Below are 22,081 nucleotides of genomic sequence, written 5' to 3'. Positions count from 1 at the left end.
CTAAGGCATCAGTCTCTGTCCTGGTCTTAGTATTAACGGTGACCATAGTTGAAGTAGAAACCTAGGTCTTCTGCTAAAAAAGGTAAAGAAAATAGTTGTTGTTTGCATATACTATGCCAGAGTCCAAAAGCCTGTAGAGGTTGCTAGCGTGGGTTTGCCAAGGAAGGAGTTGGGTTGTGGAGGACAAGGAGTGCTGCTGACAGAAGCCATCATTGCAACTTCTACCCTCTTCCTGCACCTCCATCCCCATCACGAGAAGAAGCTGTGAGCCCAGGCCTCCTCCTCCTGCTGCTCTGCACCTCCCAGCTGCTTGTCCTGCTGCGGGAACAACTTGTCTCCTGCCAGGCCTTGGCCCCTCATTTCAGAAGTGGCAAGACTTGGTTTTGCCTGCTATGAAGGAAACATTTACCAACCAACATGATAAGATTTACTTAATGTTTTTTAGTCTTGGTGTTTCGCATGGATAACATCACAGTGTGCAGGACAATATTAATGCTGGTCCATGTTTTCTCTCAACGTACTTTCATTTCTTTTCCAGCAACAAGGGGCTGCAATCATTGAGCCTAGTGGTAGCTTTCACCAAAACTCATGAGATCAGATTTGTATAGGGTACAAATATTTGTATATGGTACGAATATGGTATACAGTGCTTCATTCTATGCAGACAGATTCTATTGCAGCTCATTGCTGTGATCAGCGATTCTGGTTTGTAATCGGTGGAAAGAACAGCTCCATCTTACACCCAAATACAGTGGGCCTGATGGGCTCTGCCTTGGCCTCTCTGCCCAGTCCCCCAGTAGAAAATGAGATGGAAGCTGCAGTAAGCGAGGAGCTCCGATATTTTGTTGCATTTTAGAACTGGCACAGGTATCAGGTGGTTGCCTGAAGGTAGTGAAGTTTGGTGGCTTTTGTGGTTGAATGTCATGAAATGAATTTGATAATGGAATTGATTATGGGCCAATGGAATTGATTCAAACCTCCGTTAGCCCTAGGTTTGTGACTGCATTGCTCAGTGTGAGTTACACATAGCATCTGGGTGTGTATTCTGATGGGTAATTAAATGGGAGTGAGAGAATTTACAAAAAAACCCCAACTACTAAGTAACCTTAAAAAAAAATAATAACTGCAATGACCTCAGTATGCATTTATTTGTAATTAATGAAATGACAATTAATGGGCTAAAGAAGAAAATAATTTAAGATTATTAAATTGGTGCCTTATATGTTATGGTTAGACCAGTAGAAATGTGATGTCTGCTCTTTCATTGCCTTGACACTGTGGTTGGAGTGGCAAGTTTGTGAGCGATGTGTAGGGGTTACACAGCCTTAGTAGCAGCACTTCAGGCGCACTTTGTACAGGTGAGGGTTGCTTGACAAACCTCAGGGACGTGCAGAGCATGTGCTTAAAAGGTATGCTTGGCTTTCCTTAAAATGCTTGGGTAACTCCCAGTGCTGCTAGTAGGAAACAACTCTGTTATGGCAACAGCAGAGGCCACATGAACTCTTCGTTTGGAGTTCAGCTCAGGTAAATTACTTCTGTTCCTTCCAGCCTGTCTCCTGGATGGGAGAGGGGCAGTGCAATGCCAGGGTTCTACCCAGACAGAAACATCAGGAAAGCATGGGGAAAATAAAACCCAAAAATTGTTAGTTCTGTAGCAAAGGTGCCCAGCTTAGCTGAGCCTCTGTAGGTTCATTTGCATACCAAAGAATGTTTAAAAATAATTGTTCTAAATGTTGACTAGCATTTAGGAGTAAAATATTGTAGTTTAAATTATAGTTTGGGAAGCTAGGCAAAATCAATTTTAAATCTCTGGCATCTCAAAGATTAATACCTTCTAGGATATTATTTTTTTTCTGTCTTGAGTATTAGTTTAGAAGCTAAATTAAAATGAGCCAACAGCTCTCAGGTTTTAAAGTTGTTTAGACCAAATTTTGACTAGTAAAAATGTTTGAAATTTTGTAGGTACACAATTAAGCAAATGAAATGTTTGTGCACCCCTAGAAAGGCTTAAGTAAGGTAACTTCAAATACTCAGCATCATGGAAAGGTCACACTATTTTTCCCTATATAAAATTGAACAAAGAGCAGTAGAGCTGTGTTAATTTTTACATCCACAAGAAGTAGCATAGAGCTTCACATCAAGGTGTCTCCTGTCAAGTCGCAGTCATTTCCCAGAATGCCTTCATAAGTACAGAATTTTCTATCACAAAATAGAAAATTACTCCCTTCTAATTTCATAGCAGAGGTTATTTGAGGCTTTCTATATAAAGGCAACTTAAAAATTTAGGGAAGACAGGTACATTGTGTGTTCCCTTTGCACACCTGAAAGGGCTGTGCTCCAGAATTCCTGATGGGGAACACAGCTGTGTGTCTGTCAGTTACATACAGCTGCAGTGCTGTCATGACTCACTTGTCTTTATAAGAAATTCAGAGTTTAGGTTAATTTTCAGGGATGTTTTTAAGTGTGCCTAGGATTCAGAAGGGCCTATTTGATGTGGCTAGTGAAAAAAATTACCCAGTGAAGTAATTTCCCTGAAGACCATCTTGTTTCAGCTGTCAGTCTTTCCTCCCTTTATAGCTGTTCATTTATCATTTGCCAAGATGTGTGATAGTGATTTTTTTCTTAAGCAACATTAAAAAAAAACAAAACAAAACAAAACAAAAACACAAAACCACAAATCAAAATCACACAAAAAACTCTTTGGTGAAAGTTTCTGTCAAAGCACTTCCAAATAATTTATTTCACATTGTTAGCATTTGTACTAATTATTCTATATATCCTTAGATCTTCTAAAATTAAGACTTGAGTTCTGAGTTCAAGAAAAGAAAATAATTTATCAAAACTATGCAAAATTATGAATGGTATTTTATTCTTATAAAATATTATGATGTTCTATGTTGAGCCATTTACCCACATCAAACTCTGTATTTTCAAGTGGACTTAATCATTCAACACATTGGATTGTCATGAGGAGTTGGTAGACAGGCAGTGCTTTCCCACATGATTATTTTTAAGTAGAGGTGCCACGGTTGTGTAGAGGCTATTAGTAAGGTTTCTTTTCTCTAAGATAGCTCTGCTTATCATCCTTGGTTAATTTTCCAAGTCTGTCTGTCTACCTAGTCTTTGGAAAGGTTTTTTTTTTCAGAGTATTGCAACTAACAGGCCTGTGCTGAATCAGATGATTCTTTAGTGGTTAATATAAATAACTCTCTGATCAATGGGAAGTCTCTTAACCTCTGCTTCCTGGGCAGAATATCTTGAAGATCCTTTGATGGTCTGGAGACTTTTTAAAAAAAATATTATCAGGATGTTATATATTAGAGCAACAGAACAGGAAATTAAATCAATTAAATAATAATGCAAAATACACAGAAAAAAACTACTTTAGCATAAAAATATGCAGACAAAGCACTATGTAAAAGAGATAGTCACCCAATTAAAACAGTGTGCACAGAATTATCTCACTGTGACATTAAGCTGGAGGAAGGGCTGTGATGGGAGGCAAGCTGTCAGATAGCATCCCTGACAGCTCTGCAACACTGAGGTCCAGGTGATGAAAACCTAGTGACTATGGACACCTGCTTTATAGCTCTGTCCAGTGTTGTTTTTGAAAATCCATCAGTCTTGGATGGGATTCCTGTCATCATCTCTGTGGTTGTGCTTAGCTCTGTTCTCTGTATTCAATTACCCACAAATGCTTGTATGGATTTAACTTACACTGTGGGTATGATGATCCCGGTTTGCACAAAAATCTCACAGGTTTAATAGGATTTTTTTAGAATTTTTTGTTCAGTTTGGACTTTTCAGCATGAAATGGTAAGGAACACTGCCAAATGCATCCAATTCATGTACCCGGTTATTCTCTGGTAGTTGTCAACTTTTCAGCTGACTGATCAAGATAGACTCTTGAAATATTTCAGGTAGTAAAACTGTTTCCCATTGGAATAACTGTGCTCTTTACGCATTAGGACAATATTGCGCCTTGGGGTTTGGCCAGACAAAAACCTTTCCTCCTGTTAATTGACTGCCAATTAGCCTGAGAGCAAACTAGCATTTATATAAACGTCCATCAAGATACTTCAATTGTATAAGTACAATTTGAAAGTGCTAGCAAGGGCTCAAGCTTACAGTCTGGCTTCTGTTTGGCCCCTGAGGTATTGCAGTGTTTTCAGAGCTGCAGTCTCTTGAAAGGCTTTGGTTACCGGCTTTTCTCCAATTTCTCAGCATCTAAAACCCTTCCTGCAGTTTTTATGCCTGTTGTGAGTGCATTGGTTGAGAAAAAAGAGGTTGATAAAGTAATACAGCTCCCATGTGTAGATGTAGTTACACACACATGTGTAACTAGATATATGCTGGCAGTTAGGATAGCTTCATTATCGCTGTTCCTATACTATATGCAGTATGATATGAAAAATGTTTAGTCAAAAAGAAATGTAGAGGCAGCACTTCACATTGTGAAACTGTTCTACCATTAACTGAAATCTTAAAAGCCAGCTTGGGTGTCTCTGGAGTGCAGAAGGCGTGTACGCTATACATGTACGGGTAAGTAGACATAACCACAGAGTATTTTAAATGTACTCTTTCTATCAAAAATCTGCTCGTGATAGCACCCTTATTAATAAAAAGCATTCGTATTGCTTTGTTCTGTTCATAAGTGGTGACGAAATAGAGGATCTGAAACATGTCTTGCATATTTGCTCTCCTCCAGTGCTACCCACAGAAGGGATACTGGGCTGTTCGCATCCAATTTTACAGACCGTGGCCAGAAGTGAGTCTTGAAAGATAAAAGCTATTCAGGTTTCAGATTCAGAGTGTAACGTGCATTGACCTGCCTGCTAGCAGCATCTGTATTGCTTAGTGTTTTATTAAAACTGCATTCAGTTTAGAGATCATAAAGTTAACTACATCTTGTATGGAAGACTATGGATGAGAACCATACAGGCCCGTCCAGTGCGGGGTTCTGGCAGCGCTACAGGCTGGGGCAGGGGGCTGGGAAGGGCCCGGCGGGACAGGGCCTGGGGGGGCTGGCTGGGCCGGCTGGGCGGGAGCCCCCCGTGTGCCCAGGTGGCCAAGGCGGCCAGCAGCGGCCTGGCTCGTGTCCCAGGCAGTGTGGCCAGCAGGGCCGGGGCAGTGCCCGTCCCCCTGCGCTCGGCACCGCTGCGGCCGCCCCTCGACTCCTGGACTCAGGGTTGGGCCCCTCATGGCCAGAGGGACATGGAGGGGCTGGAGCGTGTCCGGAGACGGGAACGGGGCTGGGGAAGGGTCCAGAGCACAAGTGCTGTGAGGGGCGGCTGAGGGAGCTGGGGGGGTTCGGCCTGGGGAGGGGGAGGCTCAGGGGGGCCCGTACGGCTCCCTATGGCTGCCTGACAGGGGCTGCAGGCGGGGGGTGGGGTGGGGTGGGGGGTGTCTTTTCCCCTAGATAACTAGCAACAAGAGGAAACAGGCTCAGGTTGTGCCAGGGGAGGTTTAGACTGGATATTAGGAAAAAAAAAAATCAATCACTGAAAGGAGGGTGGTCAAGCATTGAACTGGCTGCCCAGGGAAGCAGTGGAGTCACCATCCCTGGAGGTATTTAAAAGACATGTAGATGTGGTGCTCAGGGACATGGTTTAGAGGTGGCCTTGGCAGTCCTGAATTAACAGTGGGATTCAATGGTCTTAAAGGTCTTTTTCATCCTAAACGATTCTGTGATTCAATGAGGCTTTCATAGTTCTCTTTATTTGAAGCCCTCTGTTTTGACATACTTCCTGGCCGGCTCCTTAGTTACCGCATGTGGAAGTCTGTCTGCCCGCAAGCATGGCAGTGTCTTTACCTGCAGCTCTTCACTCACTATTACAGGCCTTTGTTATTTTATTAAGGTTAGAGTCAGCAGTTGCTGATTAGTCTTTCTCCTATTTGGCATGTCTGGAGTTGCTCTAGGATCTGTTTTACTTGCATGTTTAGCCATGTAGTTATACTTCACTGTATTAATTTTTGCCATTCTTTCCCTTTATACGGAATTAAAATCTGGATATTTTACGGTACTTTATCTCATAGTGGTTTACAAAAAAGGGGTTAACATTTTTACCCCTTTTTGCAAATGAAATACTTAAGGGAAACAGGGACACATAAGGCAGATCTTTCAAGATCACCCAGTAATAAGGAATAAAACAAAGAATTAGTGTCATGCTGCAGTGCCTGAATATTGCTGTCTCCTTGATATTAATGTCCAGAAATAGCTAGATCATTACTGATTTGGAAATACAGTTACTTTAATTTTAATCTTTTCATATCTTTTTCTTTGGAAGTTTGCTCTATGAAATCCAGGAAGTTGACTTTCAGCTCAGTTATTTTTCTACCGTCACTCAATTTCTCCTAGTTAAGCTGTTTTTATGTAATCAGGTTTATGTTTCAATATAAGAATTCTAGAAAAACCATTAGATCTTAAATTCAGGAATCAAATGACGGATTGTTTATCCATTCAAATCAGTGGCAAAACTCTCAGTTACTCCAAAATGCTTTTACAAAAGTGACAGACAAGGTGAAATTCCTAAATATTATCTTCCTTTGAGAAAAGTTTTTGTTCAATCATTAATCATGACTGTCTTGAGTCAGTGAAGATGGAGGAACATATCAGTGACAGAGGAAAAAAAAAAAGTTCAGTAAACTGATCACGGGTTTATTGGTTTTGGGGGATTGGTTTGTTTGTTTTTTGTTTTTTATTTTAAGAAACACCTCTTTAATTCTGGTTTTGAAGTTATATATTAAAGCACAGCACCATGGCTGTTTTGAGAAGATTATCTAACTGGGATGAATAGGATAATTCTTGTGAGATAAGCAGCATGAGTTGTATATCCATTTTTACAACTGTCCCTTCTAGATTATTAAGAACAAAAATAGATAATTTTCAGGTCTGTTTTCTAAAGTATGCAAGCATATTCTCAATCAAAAATAGTGTAGACAGACATAGATGCAAATGTCAAGTCCTTGTGTAGGTAACATTATACAATCAGCAGTTTCTACAGATGGGAAGGCTACATGCAGCGTTGGCAGTAAGTTAGTAGGCTGGATACATACTTACACAATACAGTTTTTCTTTATTCAACTTCTTGCCAGAAGAGCTTGTGTTGTATTTCCAGAATTACTCAGCTAGAGAATGTAGTTACCCCAAAGAACAGTTAGGCAGTGTCTTTCTAGTAATGGTGCTGTAATAGCTAAAGCTAACACAGCTTTGCTGTAGGTAAGCAGGATGCTTCCATTCTGTCATTGCCCACCTCAGTCGTCATGGTACTTACCTCAGGCATTTGGAGCACAAATTTACTGCCTTCAACTGCCCACATGCATATAGATTTGCTATTAAAATAAAAACAAATTGGAAGTCATCCCTGAATTTAGTGGTGACAGCCAAGCCTTGTGTTCCGTTTGAGATCAGCACATCATAGTGTTTCGTTCAAGGCTGATGCTGTCCAGAGGACTGTTAGTAGTTCTGTTCGTTTGTTCCTTTAAGTTAGTACACACCATCCCAGTGACGTGTCTGAATTCCAGTGTCACAAAACAATATGAAATGGATAGAAGTCACCGCTACGTGCCGTAAGTGTAGAAACTGATGAGCTGCTGCAAATAGTCGGTCATCTATGCAAAAGTGACCATGAAATGTTGCTTAAAGTGGTCCTATGCTTGGCTGTGTGAGATTTTGCGCTGTCAGGTTGGTGGAGGAACATAAAATCAAAGTTTGTGCATGGTTCTCTCTGTCCCCCAGCTGGAGGATAATGTTCTGGAACACAGATACTGTGTGAATATGGTGCTCACAAAAAGAACTGGGAGTTTCTGTGTTAGCCTGGGTGGGAGGAGGAAGAAGTAAAAAAGCTTCCTAGTCCTTATGATTAAAATAATTTTATTCAGTATATTTTCCTGGAAATCTGCGTGCAAGCTGTGTCTTATTGGCTGTTAAGAACGTTCCACTTTGGAACAGGCAAAATACGTGCTCTAGAAAAAGAGTTTGAGTGCCATTTGAAATACCTCAGAGGTATTCCCCCCACCAAGGGGGAGGAGATCTAGGGGCTTTAGGGATTTGTTCCATCTGTAGCAGGGTCTAGCTGAGAATTCTCCTCCCTTGGCTCACCCTTCCAAGACCTGTCATTCAGCCCTGTTCCTGTGTTTTTTCAGCCTGGGAGCGGAAACTAAAATGGAAGGCTTGCTTATAAAGACTGCACTTCCACCAGTATCTTTTGGAAATGCCCCAATATCAGCAAACACTGATCTTATATTTATCCTTTGCTGTGGATACATTTTATCTGCATTTCTTTTTTTTGGCTCTGAGCACTACAGAGCATTTATGGACCAAGTACCTGTACCTCCTTCCCTAGAGTGCTAGAGACAAGTTGCCTGCCTAGCCTCTCCAGCTGCCTAAACTTGTGCCAGATTTGCACTACCATTGGGTTATCTCATGTTTTAAGTACACTAGAGACAGACCTCTCCTGGTCCTTTAGGTCTGGTGTTCCTTTTAAGCTGGTGAACAGTGATGTTTTAGTCCGTGTTCCTAAAAGAAAAATCAGACCTGGAGTGGGGCGTTCAGGGGCTGTTTCCTCTCCCAGCACTATGTTAGAAAGATTCTGGTGTGAAGATTTAGCTGCATACATGGTTCTCCTTCTTTATTTGTTGGTCTGAGAGTTAATACTTTTGGCCACACGCCTAGGAGATGTGGGGCAGCTTATTCAGGGTGAGTTTTCCTCGCGTTCTCCATTAGTGTAAGCTCACAGTGTGTATGTTAGACCCTGTGGTAAAGCTGGACCAGTGAGTTTCTCTATTTCATCTGCTACAGTGAGAACTAACACAGAGTGGAAGCTATTGTAGATGTGTACTTGACCCATCTGACTTCTGACATTGAGGTACCTTCCGACTTTTCAGGGGCTGAACTTCTCTGAAATGTAACCACACAGGTTCCATACCTGTTTTGCCACCCTAAGAATCAGAAACACTTGAATTGGAATTATTAAATATATAAATGCTACACTTTTCAGCTGGATGAAAAACTGCTTGTCCCATGAATTGTCGGGAAATGAACCTCAAATTAGGGTCTCTGGGTCTTGGTGAGTCTAAGATGAGTCTGAGCTAACTGAAAGGTTGTTGTAGCTTGACTTCAATATTGGTGGTTTGCAGCTGGGTAAGAGCCTGAGTGGATCTTGTTCGTATTTGTCTGCAAGTCTGCTCAGGCACAGTGTGGTGCGTAATTGCAGGTATCCTGCCCATTAACTGTAGCTGCTGGGAGCACTGGATTTTTTTAATGCACGTGTGTTGGGGATATATGTCTTGAATGAACGCTGTGTGGACAGTGCATTACCTAGTCCAAGAAATAAATATTGCTGATTTATTTTATTTGCAAGAATTAATATCCTTGAGAGCGCTCAAGAATGTGAGAGGTTAATGTAAACAGGACTATGAAAAATAAATACTCATTTTGAATGTCGTAAGGCAAGTATTAGAGGTAGTGGGCCTTTCACAAGACACTAGGGTAGATTTTTAGATTTTCTAATATTCCTATATTCAAAATCCAGACCAAATATATTCATTTTATCTTAGATGTTTGCTCTTCTGTGAACACTAATACCACAACTGTGTTGTTCTGTCATCATGCATCATGTATCATTTGGACACAAAACAGGCTTCCAAATCCTCTTTCCTGCAAGGAAATTGACCTTCTCATTAGTTGAAAATAACACTATGATAGGTAATCAATATTTAGTTGAAATACCAGCATCTCATTTTAGGCATTACTCATCCTTATTTCTGGAAAGTGTTCAGACTAAAAGCAAAATGTTTAGACTCATCTGTGTATGGCAAATCTGCCCTTATACACACAGATCATGTGTATACAAGTGTTATTTTGAATGTACAAATTGCAGATTTGCATCTCTGAAGCTCGTTGTGTCAGTCTGACCTTCCACTCAAGACCCTGTATCAGAATGTAAAACAGTCCCCCTGGATGCTGACAGGTTTCCTGGCTGACAGGGACCTAGTTAGAATGACAGCTGGGACCTTTAAGAAACAATTTAATGGCGCTTTTTGTTTTGTTTTGTTTTGTGTTTGGTTTTTTTTATGCTACTGTAGAGACTTGGTAGAAAAATCACTGGTTTTCTCCTTGCACTTTTAAAATAGTGTCAGATAAAAATTGATGCAAGTATTGATTAGCATTTAGAATTGTGAAGTCAGTTCGGTTTTGGCATTTTAAAAGAAAATGCACCTTCATCAATCCATTTGCTGTAAAGTTGAAGGAAGAACCAAGCAACTATCTGAAAATGGGGCTTCAGCTTTTAATGGAAGCGTGACCTAACAGGCGCTGGCTCAGGTCAGAGCTGCTTGATCTGTAATCACACTACAGGTTTTATGAATATAAAAGCCTCTTTGTCCCTTATCTGTAATGAGGCTCTGTAAATTGTACATCACCATATATCTGTTTCCAGCCAAATTGGAGACCCTTCCTTACAACGTTGCTTACACTCTCTGAAGACTGGATTCCCTTTAGATTTATTAATCCCCTCTAGTTTTACACTTCTTGGCATTTTTTTCCCAAAATTTTAATAGAGGTACGAATAAATACTGCAGTTATTGCAGGAGGACTCAAAAGGAGTGTTTCTTCTATCCTGTCTGCAGAAACACAGGGTCAAGGTTAGCTGCTGAAGTGTATTCCCTTTTACCCCACCGTGGTTCAGGTATCTATTCACAGCTCAGTCCTGAGAGCTACAAAATCAAATCTGTGTCCAGGTCTGCTTATGAGAAGTTAATCCGAGCAGGCTGTATGTTTAACAGCTGCAATTAAATGGTGTGGAATGCTTGAAACAAAACCACCTCAGCCTCCCTTAGCTTAGGGTTGCCATATGTATATCAGGAATGCTATAGGCCATAGCATCAAAAAACTTTTTGCTCCTGCACGGACCATTTCTTTTCTTAATGAGCATAGCAGAGTAAAAGTATATGTAGACTCGAGTCTTACTCTGGTACCAGTGAGGAAAACTTTGGCAGATAGAAACCCAGACCCTCCAATCACTGGTACTTGTATGGGTGGCTCTTCTCTCACGGTAATTATGGTTACTGTGGTTCTTGTGATATTCAGGGTTACATCCTCAACCTGTCTAGTGGCCAGATTGGACCTCAGTATAACACAAAAGCAGAAGAATCCAGGCCTTAATGTGACATATGCTTAAGATGTGGCAAATCAAAACTGTAAAGTATGTTTTGCTTTTGTTCTGGCAATGTCAGTAGTAAGGAGAGGAAGAGAAGAAAGTAATGGTCATGTGTTTTTTCTCAAGAAAAATGCTAAGGTCAGGTTAAAAATAAGTGTTCAAGAATAATCTGTACTGGAATAGTTAAGTATCAAATAGTTCTACAGGTTAGTGATGTGAATTTCCTTGGCAGAACTGAGAGCAGCTCTTCCAGAATGGGTGTCTTGCCCTGGCAGAGCAAGCCCAGCTGGGCACTGGTGGAGACTAAACAGAGGATCAATCTGTAGGCATGTCTTATGCCCACTTTGATCAAATATAAAATTACCTAACCGATAAATGTAAAATTACTTTAGAATAAGGATCAATATATGTATCTTAAGCTTAGTGTTAGTTAAAAGTTGTTTTTTTTCGTTATCATTCACCTTTAATTCTCTACATGCAGTGAAAGGTACCTAAGCATGTGGGAAAAATACCTAGCTGAGTATTTCATTCAGATGATAAACCATAAACTGTACATAAGGGCTACGGCATCTGCTAAGGATAGATTTCCTTCAAATGCTGTGAGAATTGATCACAGTAAAGAAGAAATTATGCTTCGTTTTGTTTGCTCTTCTGACACAGAATTTCAAGCAGTTTGACGGGATAAGAAACCCTAAACAGGCGCACACACACCTAAGGAGCTACAGACTGCATTTTTGTTCCTCACTAGTGGTTTTATGTGGTTTATAATGGAGTTTGGACGCTTTATTTTCAGGCATGTCTTTTTGTACTATGTGATAGCGTCAGTGTTTGAGCGAGTGATACCTGGTTACCTGATGCAGTCATGGTTCGGATGCATTGCTTTTTGTATTCTGCAGTTGTTTCAGGCAAGAGAAGCGTGCATTATTGTAAAACGGCTTTCCGGGAATCACTGCTTTTGTTTGTTCATCCACCAGTGGAAGCCTGTGATAAGGCTGAGTTTATACAACAGTAATACAGGATTTATGACACACAATAAAAAGAATGCCTTATTAAGGCCAATAGCAGCAGAACTAGTGATTAATATTCTCAAAACAATTTTGAGTTTTGAAGTGTAGATGACTACCAAAGTAATGCAAAGATTGAAAACAACCCTTTAAAAGTTTGAGGCTTAGCATAACTTAAGATGTAGCTTTTATCTGAATAAAGTTGGAAATTACACAAATTTAAATTCTGCAAGATGGTGATGATTTTTCCAAACCTCTCTTAAAATTAAGTAAAAAACCAAGAAAAATCACTTGCCTGTCTGTTCAATGCTTCGTTGCTCTTACACGTGATGAACATGCAGCTGCTTTGTGGGAAATGCTGGTATTACTGTAACAGATTTGATCGGTGACTGGGCTAAACTAGTCTCTCCAATCAGGAATCACGGTCTAGATATCCTGACTTCACTAGAATGCCAATACACAGGTAAACCAGCATGTGGGTTTTTTTTGAGAGGAATCATTTCCAGTGAGCATTGCTGCAGCTTTGCTCTTCCAAATGAGGCTGAGGCACACTGCACCACGGGAGGGCTCCTGCCACCACTGGCGGGTTTTGCTCCCCATCTGTTTCTTCAAAGTGTCTCAGCTTTACCTGCATTTCAGCCTAAGGTGGTAATACCATTTTATTCTTCTGTTAGAAGTCTTTTTGACTGTTACACTATTGCTGCTTGTTTCATTTAAATTGGAGAATTTATTTTAAGGAAGCTATTGCAAACAAACCAGTCCTACCAACAACTTGTACTTAGTTCCTGTTTTTTAGCCCAAAATTTCTCTGGCCGGGGAGGCTGTTAATGTATGTAGATACTCTTCTAAGAGGCAATATTTTCCTCCAAATACTACTAAAATGATTTGGTCCTATCATCTTTGATCTCCATACTCCATTGTCCTGCTTTGTATATGTCTTTGGCAGTTAAATAGTTTTTTAATTGTTGGGAGGTGGGGTTTTTTTGGTGGGGGGATGATCATATTCTGTTTTTTTGTGGGAGTTATTTATCTTTCAGACATGGTTTTCTGTTTAACTGAATTTCAGATGTGAAAAGAAATCTGAAAAGAAACTCTCCATCTATAGGGCGATTTTGGCTACATAGATTTTTTTTTCAACTTTCAATGACTCATTAATGATTATGAAATATCTGCTCATCAGTGATCAATTATGCCTGTGTATTTTTATTCTTAAATGAAAGTAGATACTGTAAGAGTGTGCTGCTGCTTTCAAATTTATCATAGGTGGCCTTTTGTTTTTACATTAAACTTGCTCAATTAGTCTATTAGCAACTTTATAGAGCAGAGAAATATGCACATTTTTCTCCATGCCCAGAAGAGCAAAGGAAGCATAATATAAAGCATTAATCTACATTGGTGATGGATGATGTTGCTTCTTGTGGTGTCTTATTCTCACCATTTGAGTGCGGATTTTGCAGAAACTGAATATGACCCCTGTTTCACCAGAAATAAATATTAAGCTTATCTCTTTCTTTTGAACATATTTTTCTGGTTGTGGGGAGAGGGAGAATGCTGAAGCTGCCTTATAAACCTAACTGAAAGCTTCTTAACATAGTGTAGGTATCATATTAAAAAAATTAAGTACAAATTTATGTGTTATAAAGGTGTTGCATGTTGTGCTAGGTTGAATAAAATGGATTTTTTCTTAATCTGTCTCATAAGTGTTAACTGAGTAATGTAATAACTTTACTCTCAGGAAATCTTGACTATTGGGTATAAAAATACTTATTTACAGTATTCTGATCATTACTAGACAACTGTTTCATATGCATTCATAATGGAAAGTGATTCATCAATAATTCAGGAATCATGCTTAGTTGGTATGGTAAGTGCAAGGACAGGTATGGAAAGAATATTATTAGAGGGGGCCAATAAAAGAGTAAGAAAATCCTGGAATATGAGTATAATCACCTGTATTCTAAAAAGCAGCCAGCACTCAATTTGATATGCAGTGGATGTCACCTTTGGAAATGAAACACTGGAAGCTTCCTTAGCAATAAATATAAAAACGTGAAGATCAGTTATGCAGAAAAAGGAAATTAAAACCTAACTTTTATACATAGGTATGATTAAAACTGTAGAATAGTTTTTAATCCTTTTGGGACAGGTATCCTGATGTGTCATTTATTGACGATAGACTTTGCCCTTAGGATTCTCTCCAGGCCTCAAGGAATTATAGTACATACAGTAAATTATTTTATGTTGAAACTTACAGACAAGCGGCATGAAGACTGGCCCTCTTGGGATCAGTGCGGCTGGGGATGGGGTGGAGAAGAAAAGAATGGCTTTCATTTGCAGCTAACATTGTAGTGCTATAAAGGGCTGTATGTATATCACACCGGAATAGATTTTCAAAGGATTTGCAATGAGGTATAGTGCAGCAACGAGAAGCTACAATACAAGCACAATAGAGTACTTCATCTTATAGCTTCAGGTGTGACCAATAGAAGATATTCCCAGCACTTGGATGCTGGCTGCATGGCAAGTAATGCTAGGCACAGAACTGATCTGAAGGTTGCTGTAGTCAAACCACTAGATGAGCTTTAAATGGTAGAATAGCTGATGTTTGGGTGCCACAAGCATCTCCCACATTCTGTAATCTCATGCCCTACAGCAAGTCATTTCTGAGGAGGGCTGATTGAAGTTGCAACCACTTTTAATTTCTAAAATGTTTCATATGGATATCCTTTCTTCTGCACCAAGGCACTGGAGGAGTAAAGGAGTCCTATGATGTGCTTATCAGCTGCCTTTGTGGAGCACCAGGTTGAACTATAGTACAGAACCATGCCTTGTTACTGAACATTAAAGGTGTTCTTAGATGCATCTACATAGGTGTCCTCCTCTTTAGAACAGTTGTGTTTTTACATGGAGGACAAATGGTATTTAATAAGGTCGGAGACTGACTGTTTCCTCTTTTGGCAGTAGTGGTAAAGGGAGTCGGATCTCTGCTAACAAAACTTGAAGCTTGTAACCCAGTATTACATGTAAGTACATAGGACGGTCAAGCATTCATTTCGGTACTTGTATTCATAAGAAGATGGAAGGGGAGAGCTGTCTGACTCATATGTCAGGCATACTAGAAGTGGGAGGCAGGAAAAAACCATTACAGCACAGCTATTGCACTGAAACTGTTTTCTGACGGGGATTGTTAACATCACAGGGATTAGGTAGTTGGCTATTTTTAGATGCCTATAACTTTTAGAGGCAATTTGAAGCAGTAGATATCACCTAGGGCATGTTTTTGTGCTTCCAGAACAGCACCTTGAGAGAAGCAGGACTTTTCTCAGTTTGGAATCCTTAATTTCTTTCAGGACAGAGACTGCATAAATTCAGACTTGCACGTTATGACCTCTCTGTCAAACAGCTTGTGAAACACTCTCTGAGAAGCAGAGCCAGCTGGGCACTTCGTTGAGTGGTAAGAAGGGAAGAATTGGCATCGACTGTAGCAGCAGCAGCAAGGAGGCACATTCACAGATGCTCATTTACTTTCTCTCTCCTGCAGGGCTGACATGAAAAGAAATAAAGGTTAGAACCAACAGAGGAATACACATTTTTAATTAAAACAAAGATGCAGGGTGTGTCAGGAGATATTTTTAATTTAAAATTAGAGGAGGGGAGGAACAAGTTAGTTGATCAACCTTGGCTTCCCAATGCTGCTCTGATCTTCTAAAACAATGATTGAAATTGGGTTAAATAGCTCATAGCAGGACCTGGACCCCTCCTCAGATGCTGTCATTCTCAGATGTGTAAACGTGTGGTAGTTGTAGACAAGAGAAATTCGGATAATAGAATTGCTCCGGATACTCTGCGCTGCTCCCTGAGCAATGTAAGGCAAACAAATCACTGAAACAGCACTCCTCGGGTTTTATGTTGTCATGAATGGGAGAAGAGTTTGGTCCCTGCTGTATGGTAAGAAATATCACTTCAGTGACGACTGCATTTGCTGCATTTGTAGTGTTTGTTGGCACTGCACATTCCACCTAGCTGCGAGCAGACAAACTGGCTTGCACAGCTCATCCTTGAATTTGTGTCCCTCTTACCTGTGATACTGAGTCATTTGCAAATAAATCAGGGCCTAACACACTCAAGTTGAGATTAAGGTCTCCTAAGTGCTCCTTTTAATTTTGTCCATACCTGCTTTTTTTGGACTGATCTGAGTTATCAAAGCAGCACAGCACAAACTAATTGAATTGTATCAGGAAAACCTCCATTTCGATATCATCTGGTCGTGTGCAGTAGCAGTCCAGCATTAAGAAAATTGATCTGGCTTTGATCGCTATGTGACTTGGTCAGACTTGCTTGTTCAAGCACCAAAATGAATCTGGCTTGACTGTCAGATGTTAGGCGGAGTTCACTTTTAGCAAACACAGCTTATTAGTTGTGAGATAAGCAAACTTGATAACGAAGCTGTAGAGAAAGGCTGAATAAGGAAACCGCTAGAGCTCTTATTACAGTTTTGCTGATGTCGTTACTGTTCAAATTAGATCACTTAAGCCAGAAACTTACTGCGTTCTTTTCCTTAGACTCTTAAGTCTGTAATCTGACATGGAATTTAAAAACTTGTCATCCAGGAGTTCTAGCAGGGTGGAGACATGAATCCAGATCCTGCAAGCCTTGGTTTGGTTGTGTCATAAGCAAGAGAGGCCCCTTTACCAGAACATGCGTTTCCAGAAGTGTAAGTAAGGCTTTGCTTTGCCTGAGTATCTGTGGGAACAGCACAAAGCCAAAGGTCACAAATTTTTAGAATGTTAAAGGGCAAGAGATATACTCTTTCACAGAACGTCACTGAAAATTCATCATCCCATTTGCTGAAGGTCCTTTGAAAAGAATAGCTAGATAATTAGATTTTATTTTCTAATATTTTATATTTTCATCCTTCCCCCCCCCCCCCCCCCCCCCCCAAGTCCCTTTAAAAAAAACAAACAAACCATACAAAGGCCACAACAACAAAAAGCCACTAAATTGGAAATAGTGGAAAGTAATTGCAGGAATTACAGATTTGTTTTTCTGAAGATGAGTTGCTTTATAACATCCCCAGCAGAACTTTAGAATTAAATACTCTTGAACAGCACTTGGCACTTGTTATATTAATGATAATTGATTCTCAAACACACACAAATCTATACTATAGTGCAAGCTCTGTAACATCCCAAAATGCTTTGCTTGAATTGCAATACCTGAAGTATTCCAGGGTTTAAATCAAAATGTAATTATTTTGTTCCTCATAAATCAGCATCCCTGAAGATAATACCAGCTTGCATAAGAACCCAATGGCTGTGCAGCCATTCGTCTTCTGAAGAGCCAGAGTGTTTTTCATAGTTGTATAAGAAGTAAGTGACTCCTCGGACTTGGAGACTACTAGTGTTGTGGCAGAGCGGTGGTGTACTTTCAATGCAGTGGAAGTGCATACCCTAGCAGTTGGACAGACCTCTGACGTGTACAACAGCTGATTCTACAAGATAAAGCACTTCATCTCTCTGCAGATGTAACCATCTTCCTCCTTCACCTGTAAAACATGAAAAGACGTTTTGTATTTATGCTGTGAGAGCACGGCTATGAAATGCCCAGATACTGCACTGAGAGCCTGAGCATTTATATATATTTATATATATAAAATACAATATTTTGGGGTTGCCATTCTTATGCTCAATGTAAACTGTGCAGTTCTCCCAGCGCTGGCAGGGTTTAGTTCTGGTTTTGTTACACAGTGTTGGCATATACTGGAAGTAAGGAATTTGGGGTTTTAAGGCATTTCAATATATTGGATAAAATTATCTCTGTACTTTTGGTCATTGACACCATGGTAGCATACAGATTTCAAAAACCTCATCTGTTGGCTAAAGCAAAGAGTTTATTCTAAACCTTTTGACGTTTTTTTTTTGGTGGTGTGACGGTGACTTCAGTGAGTTGTCATGGACAATCAAAACTGAGCTTAACTCTGTGTGTGAATGTTCTTTTAAATTGCAGTACGAGGTTGCCTAGGATGCACACACATTAATCATGTGCCATACCAGAAATATCAAAAGCCTATTTTATTTTTTTAAGGTAATAGATTCTTGAGGCAGACCACATGATGGTTGTTCTAAAGCTTCATGCTTTGAAATGTGTTCTGTGTCGTAATTAGCTTTGGGCATGCCCACGTAGCATATGCTTTTAATTAGTGGAATCCATATGGATTTTTACATACACTGAAGCTAACACAAGACACATGGACTTGAGGAGGGTGAATTTTTAGGCTTGGGTTGCAGGAAAGGCTAAGCCCAAAGGTACAACAAATCAAGTCTTGTTTAACATGATTACCATGTGACCTGGCTTTGGCTAATAATTGTGGGTTTAAGCAAACATGAAATGCAGTTTTTTAGTCTGAATGGAAACCAGTGACGGTAACATGAGAATTCTTGTGCAGTGAGGTAACTGGGAATGACTCTGCAGCTCCTTTCCTACACTCCTGCTTCTTTCCTAAGATTATCATAAATTAAAAAAAAAAAAAAAAAGCAGGCTCTAAGCATCTCTCTGAGAAGCACATGCATCTGCAGAAGTTACTATTGCCATGATACTCTCTGGCTGAACCATGTCTCTTCACGGTTGTGGGCTTGGAATTGTGTTCTGGCCCTGGCAAAACCAGTGGGTTCTGTGAGCTTGGAATTTGCACTGTAATTCCTGGAGCATCTGATGCTCTGCAATGAAACTAGCGCTAGAAGCATATAAATCTTATAAAAATGCAGTTATTGCCAGCACAGCACAAGACGATCTTCAGTGGATCAAGTTGCATCTGGGTGTGCTTGTGGACTGAAAAATAAATTCTCTATGGAAATAACTTTCATCAGGCTTGAACTCCAAATTCGCATATATGATTCTGGCTTCAAATTCAACAGGGAGGAGGATGTAAGTGAAAAGCTGGTGCTGTAATCGCTTTGCTCTGTCTCAGGCCCTGCATCCATGCCATCAGTCTTGTGTGGCTTCCTAGTTTTTCATTCCTCCCTCTCCTCTGACTGTGGAGCGGCTCCTGATTACAGAGCAGGTGGCCCCGAAGGCTGCTAATGTTACTTCCGAAGCTGCAGTCCCTTCTTTCACAGACCACATCCTTCGGTTAAACTAAGACTTTTGCCATCTGCTTGTAAGTAGCTGGAACGTACTGCTTTCTGTAGCCTTTGCTATTTAGTAGCTAGGCCCTGACAGAAATGCACCAGTGCTGGTGACGTTTAGTCAGGTCCTGCCTGAGATGAGACACAACCGCTGTCAGCTCAGCCATCTGCTTAACAGGTTTGGTGGGAAATAACTGCATCTGCAAGGGAGCGTTATCAAGGGTGCAAAGAGCAATGCTTGCGAGAGTTGAAGCGTGCTTTCTACCTTCATCTGGTTGCCTCTTCTGCCTAAAAATGTTATCCCCGTTCAAAGGACTGCCTGCCTTGCTTCATTTAAGCCTTTCTGTAAGATGTCTGGTCCTATGCTTTATTTATTGCATGCTATTCACACCTTGTTCTGATCAGAGAAGTATTGATTTCCTTATGGGCTTTTCTGTGTACTCATCATTTTGAGATGTTTCACAAATGCTAATTGATCCTCAGCTTGCCCATTAGGTGACAGGTTGGTGGGTATTCTTCTCCAGATGAAGAGCTGAGACTCAGATTAAGCCAAAAAAAAATAAAATAAAAAAAAAAAGAGGCTGCTCATTTCTATTTGCCTAATTTGATGTGACACTGCCCTGGCTTCTCACAGCACTCCAGATCATGTAACAATTCCGACGCTGACAGCCTGCAGTTCTGTGACCCCAGCTGCAGCTGTGAGCACTTAAGACTCTTGCCTTGCAGACCCTGGGGTCTTAGAATACCCTAAAATGAGCAATGTGATTAGTGGCCCCTGTGAGAAATTTGGTTAAAACTATGCATTTGGTCTGTAGGAACTCATACAGAGTGGCAATAATAATTGGTGTTCTCTGGGAGCAGAGGGTCTGCCTTAACCATGGGAAAGTCCTTTCTTTCCTTGCTCCCCACTCTTTGCATCTCTGGTTAACCCCTCATGTCTCATGGCCAAGTCTCCTGCCACGTGGAATGGACCTGTTCCATACATCCACAGCCTTCCCCCTCCCACTTCTACCAACCACGTTTCTTTCCCAAAGTTCCTTATTAATGTAATTAACTTGAACTCAGAGCAATTGTCCTGATTATTAGAATTTGATGCTAGGTTTTTACAAAGCAATGCATTCTGTCTGTACTTTTAGAGGTGAGGTAATGACATTAAAGCTTAAAATGTAAATCCATGTACTGGGCCTTGGGTACGGATGGGAATACAGATCTGGTTTCCTGAATCCAAGTCGAGTGTTGTCTACATTGTGTGTATCCTTGCTGCCACCCAGAATTATTGCAATGCAAAACTAATCCAGCATCGACTACTGCTGAAATATGCTGCAAATCTATACAAAGTACCTAATTTCAGGAGCAAGGTAGTTATTATCCATGTGCTGTTTTTTTGTTGGTTTGGTTTTTTCCTCCTTACTTTAAACAGGTAATAAAAATGAAGACATATATAAAGTATTCCCTATAAGAAGGGAGCCAGTACAGCCCATAAAACAAAAAAACCCCTTCATTCAGACTAGCTGTTTTTGTAGACAGCAGCTGTGCTCACCCCTTGTAGTGGTTTCAGGGATATTGTTGAGAAGCATAGAAAGGTGCTGCACGTCTTTGTTTAAAAATGTTGCCCCCCCATCCCCCGACTATTTAACTTGTCCAAAGGAGCAGGTTTGTTGGTCTCACCCACCCACCCACCCACCAGCCAGCCATTTGTGCTCATCATGAAAGGACTGTGCATTTTGCTGCAAATGGCTGCACTGGAAATGGCAGGGGTTGCTGCAGATAAGGATTAAGGTGCATTGGTGGCAGGAGGGCAGCGTGAAGAGGCTTGCTGCTTCCCTTGCTTGTTATAACTAGCTTTTGCTAAAGGCTGTTTGTTCTTGTATTTCTAGAGCATTTACTTCAAGATTAATTGAGACACATCATCTGAGACTTAGATTTATTCTGCCTGTTTAGGTGAAAACAAAACTTTTCTTGGATTCTCTTTTCCTCCTAACTAGCAAGCCTCGGGTCTGGCATCTTTTGATATGAATAAAGGGCAAATAAAGAAGCCTTTATTTAGCAACTGCAGTTTGGAGAATTTCTGACATTAAAAATGGGTAGTTGTTACCAATGGAGGCTGCTTTTTTGCTTTCTGAAAAAATTAACCATGCTCTGGATGTGTGTTATAGTAGAAAAGAAGTCAACTCTACTGGTAACTTTTAATTGCTACGACATAGCATAATGCCCCTTCCTTTTCCTTCCTTACATGTGCTTTCTTCAGCCATGCAGCAATTGAGGACAGGAGAGTATGTATAGGAAAGAAAAAAAAAAAAGAAAAAAGATTTTTTTGTGCAGCCTGTCATTTATCTGGTATTTTGGGATAAGAATATTGGCATCTTTATTTGGGAGAATGATAAATTGGCTATCTGCTAAAAGACCGGGGGCCAACGTTGCACACTTGTAGCTGTGGAAGCAGAAATCTGTTACTTCTGGCCAGGCACGACCTGCAGCAGGGTAGGAGTCCTGGGGTCTGTGGGGTCCGTGGGACAGGCGAGTGTCTCTCCCAGGGGAGCGTGGCCTGGGTGACGGGAGGAGACAGGAGGGTGTAGCACTGCCAGGCTGCTCGTGGGGGCTGAGCTGTGGCACTGCAATGCAGTGGGGGCAGCTGGGGCAGGTGATCCTGTTTTCATTTGGGTTTTTGTAAGAGTTTGGTGGAAGCAAATATCTTTGTCTCTAGGACAGTACGTGAATTCTTCCCACCTTTGTGGGGCGCTGGCTGATGCTGTCCGTGTAACCGCAGCAAAACCCTTTGCTCTGAGAGACCTGT

The 22,081-nt window shown here is 40.7% G+C and overlaps 1 long non-coding RNA gene across 2 annotated transcripts in view; it reads left to right on the top strand.

The window, feature by feature from the left end:
* LOC308072673 overlaps positions 1 to 22,081 on the top strand; it is a 302,394-nt gene that overhangs the window by 67,663 nt on the left and 212,650 nt on the right. The window lies entirely within an intron of this gene.

This window comes from Falco punctatus (genome assembly GCF_963210335.1).
Source record: "Falco punctatus genome assembly, chromosome: 13".
Lineage (NCBI taxonomy): Eukaryota > Metazoa > Chordata > Aves > Falconiformes > Falconidae > Falco > Falco punctatus.
The sequence above is the reverse complement of the archived record's forward strand: the minus strand, read 5'-3'. Positions and strand labels throughout refer to the sequence as shown.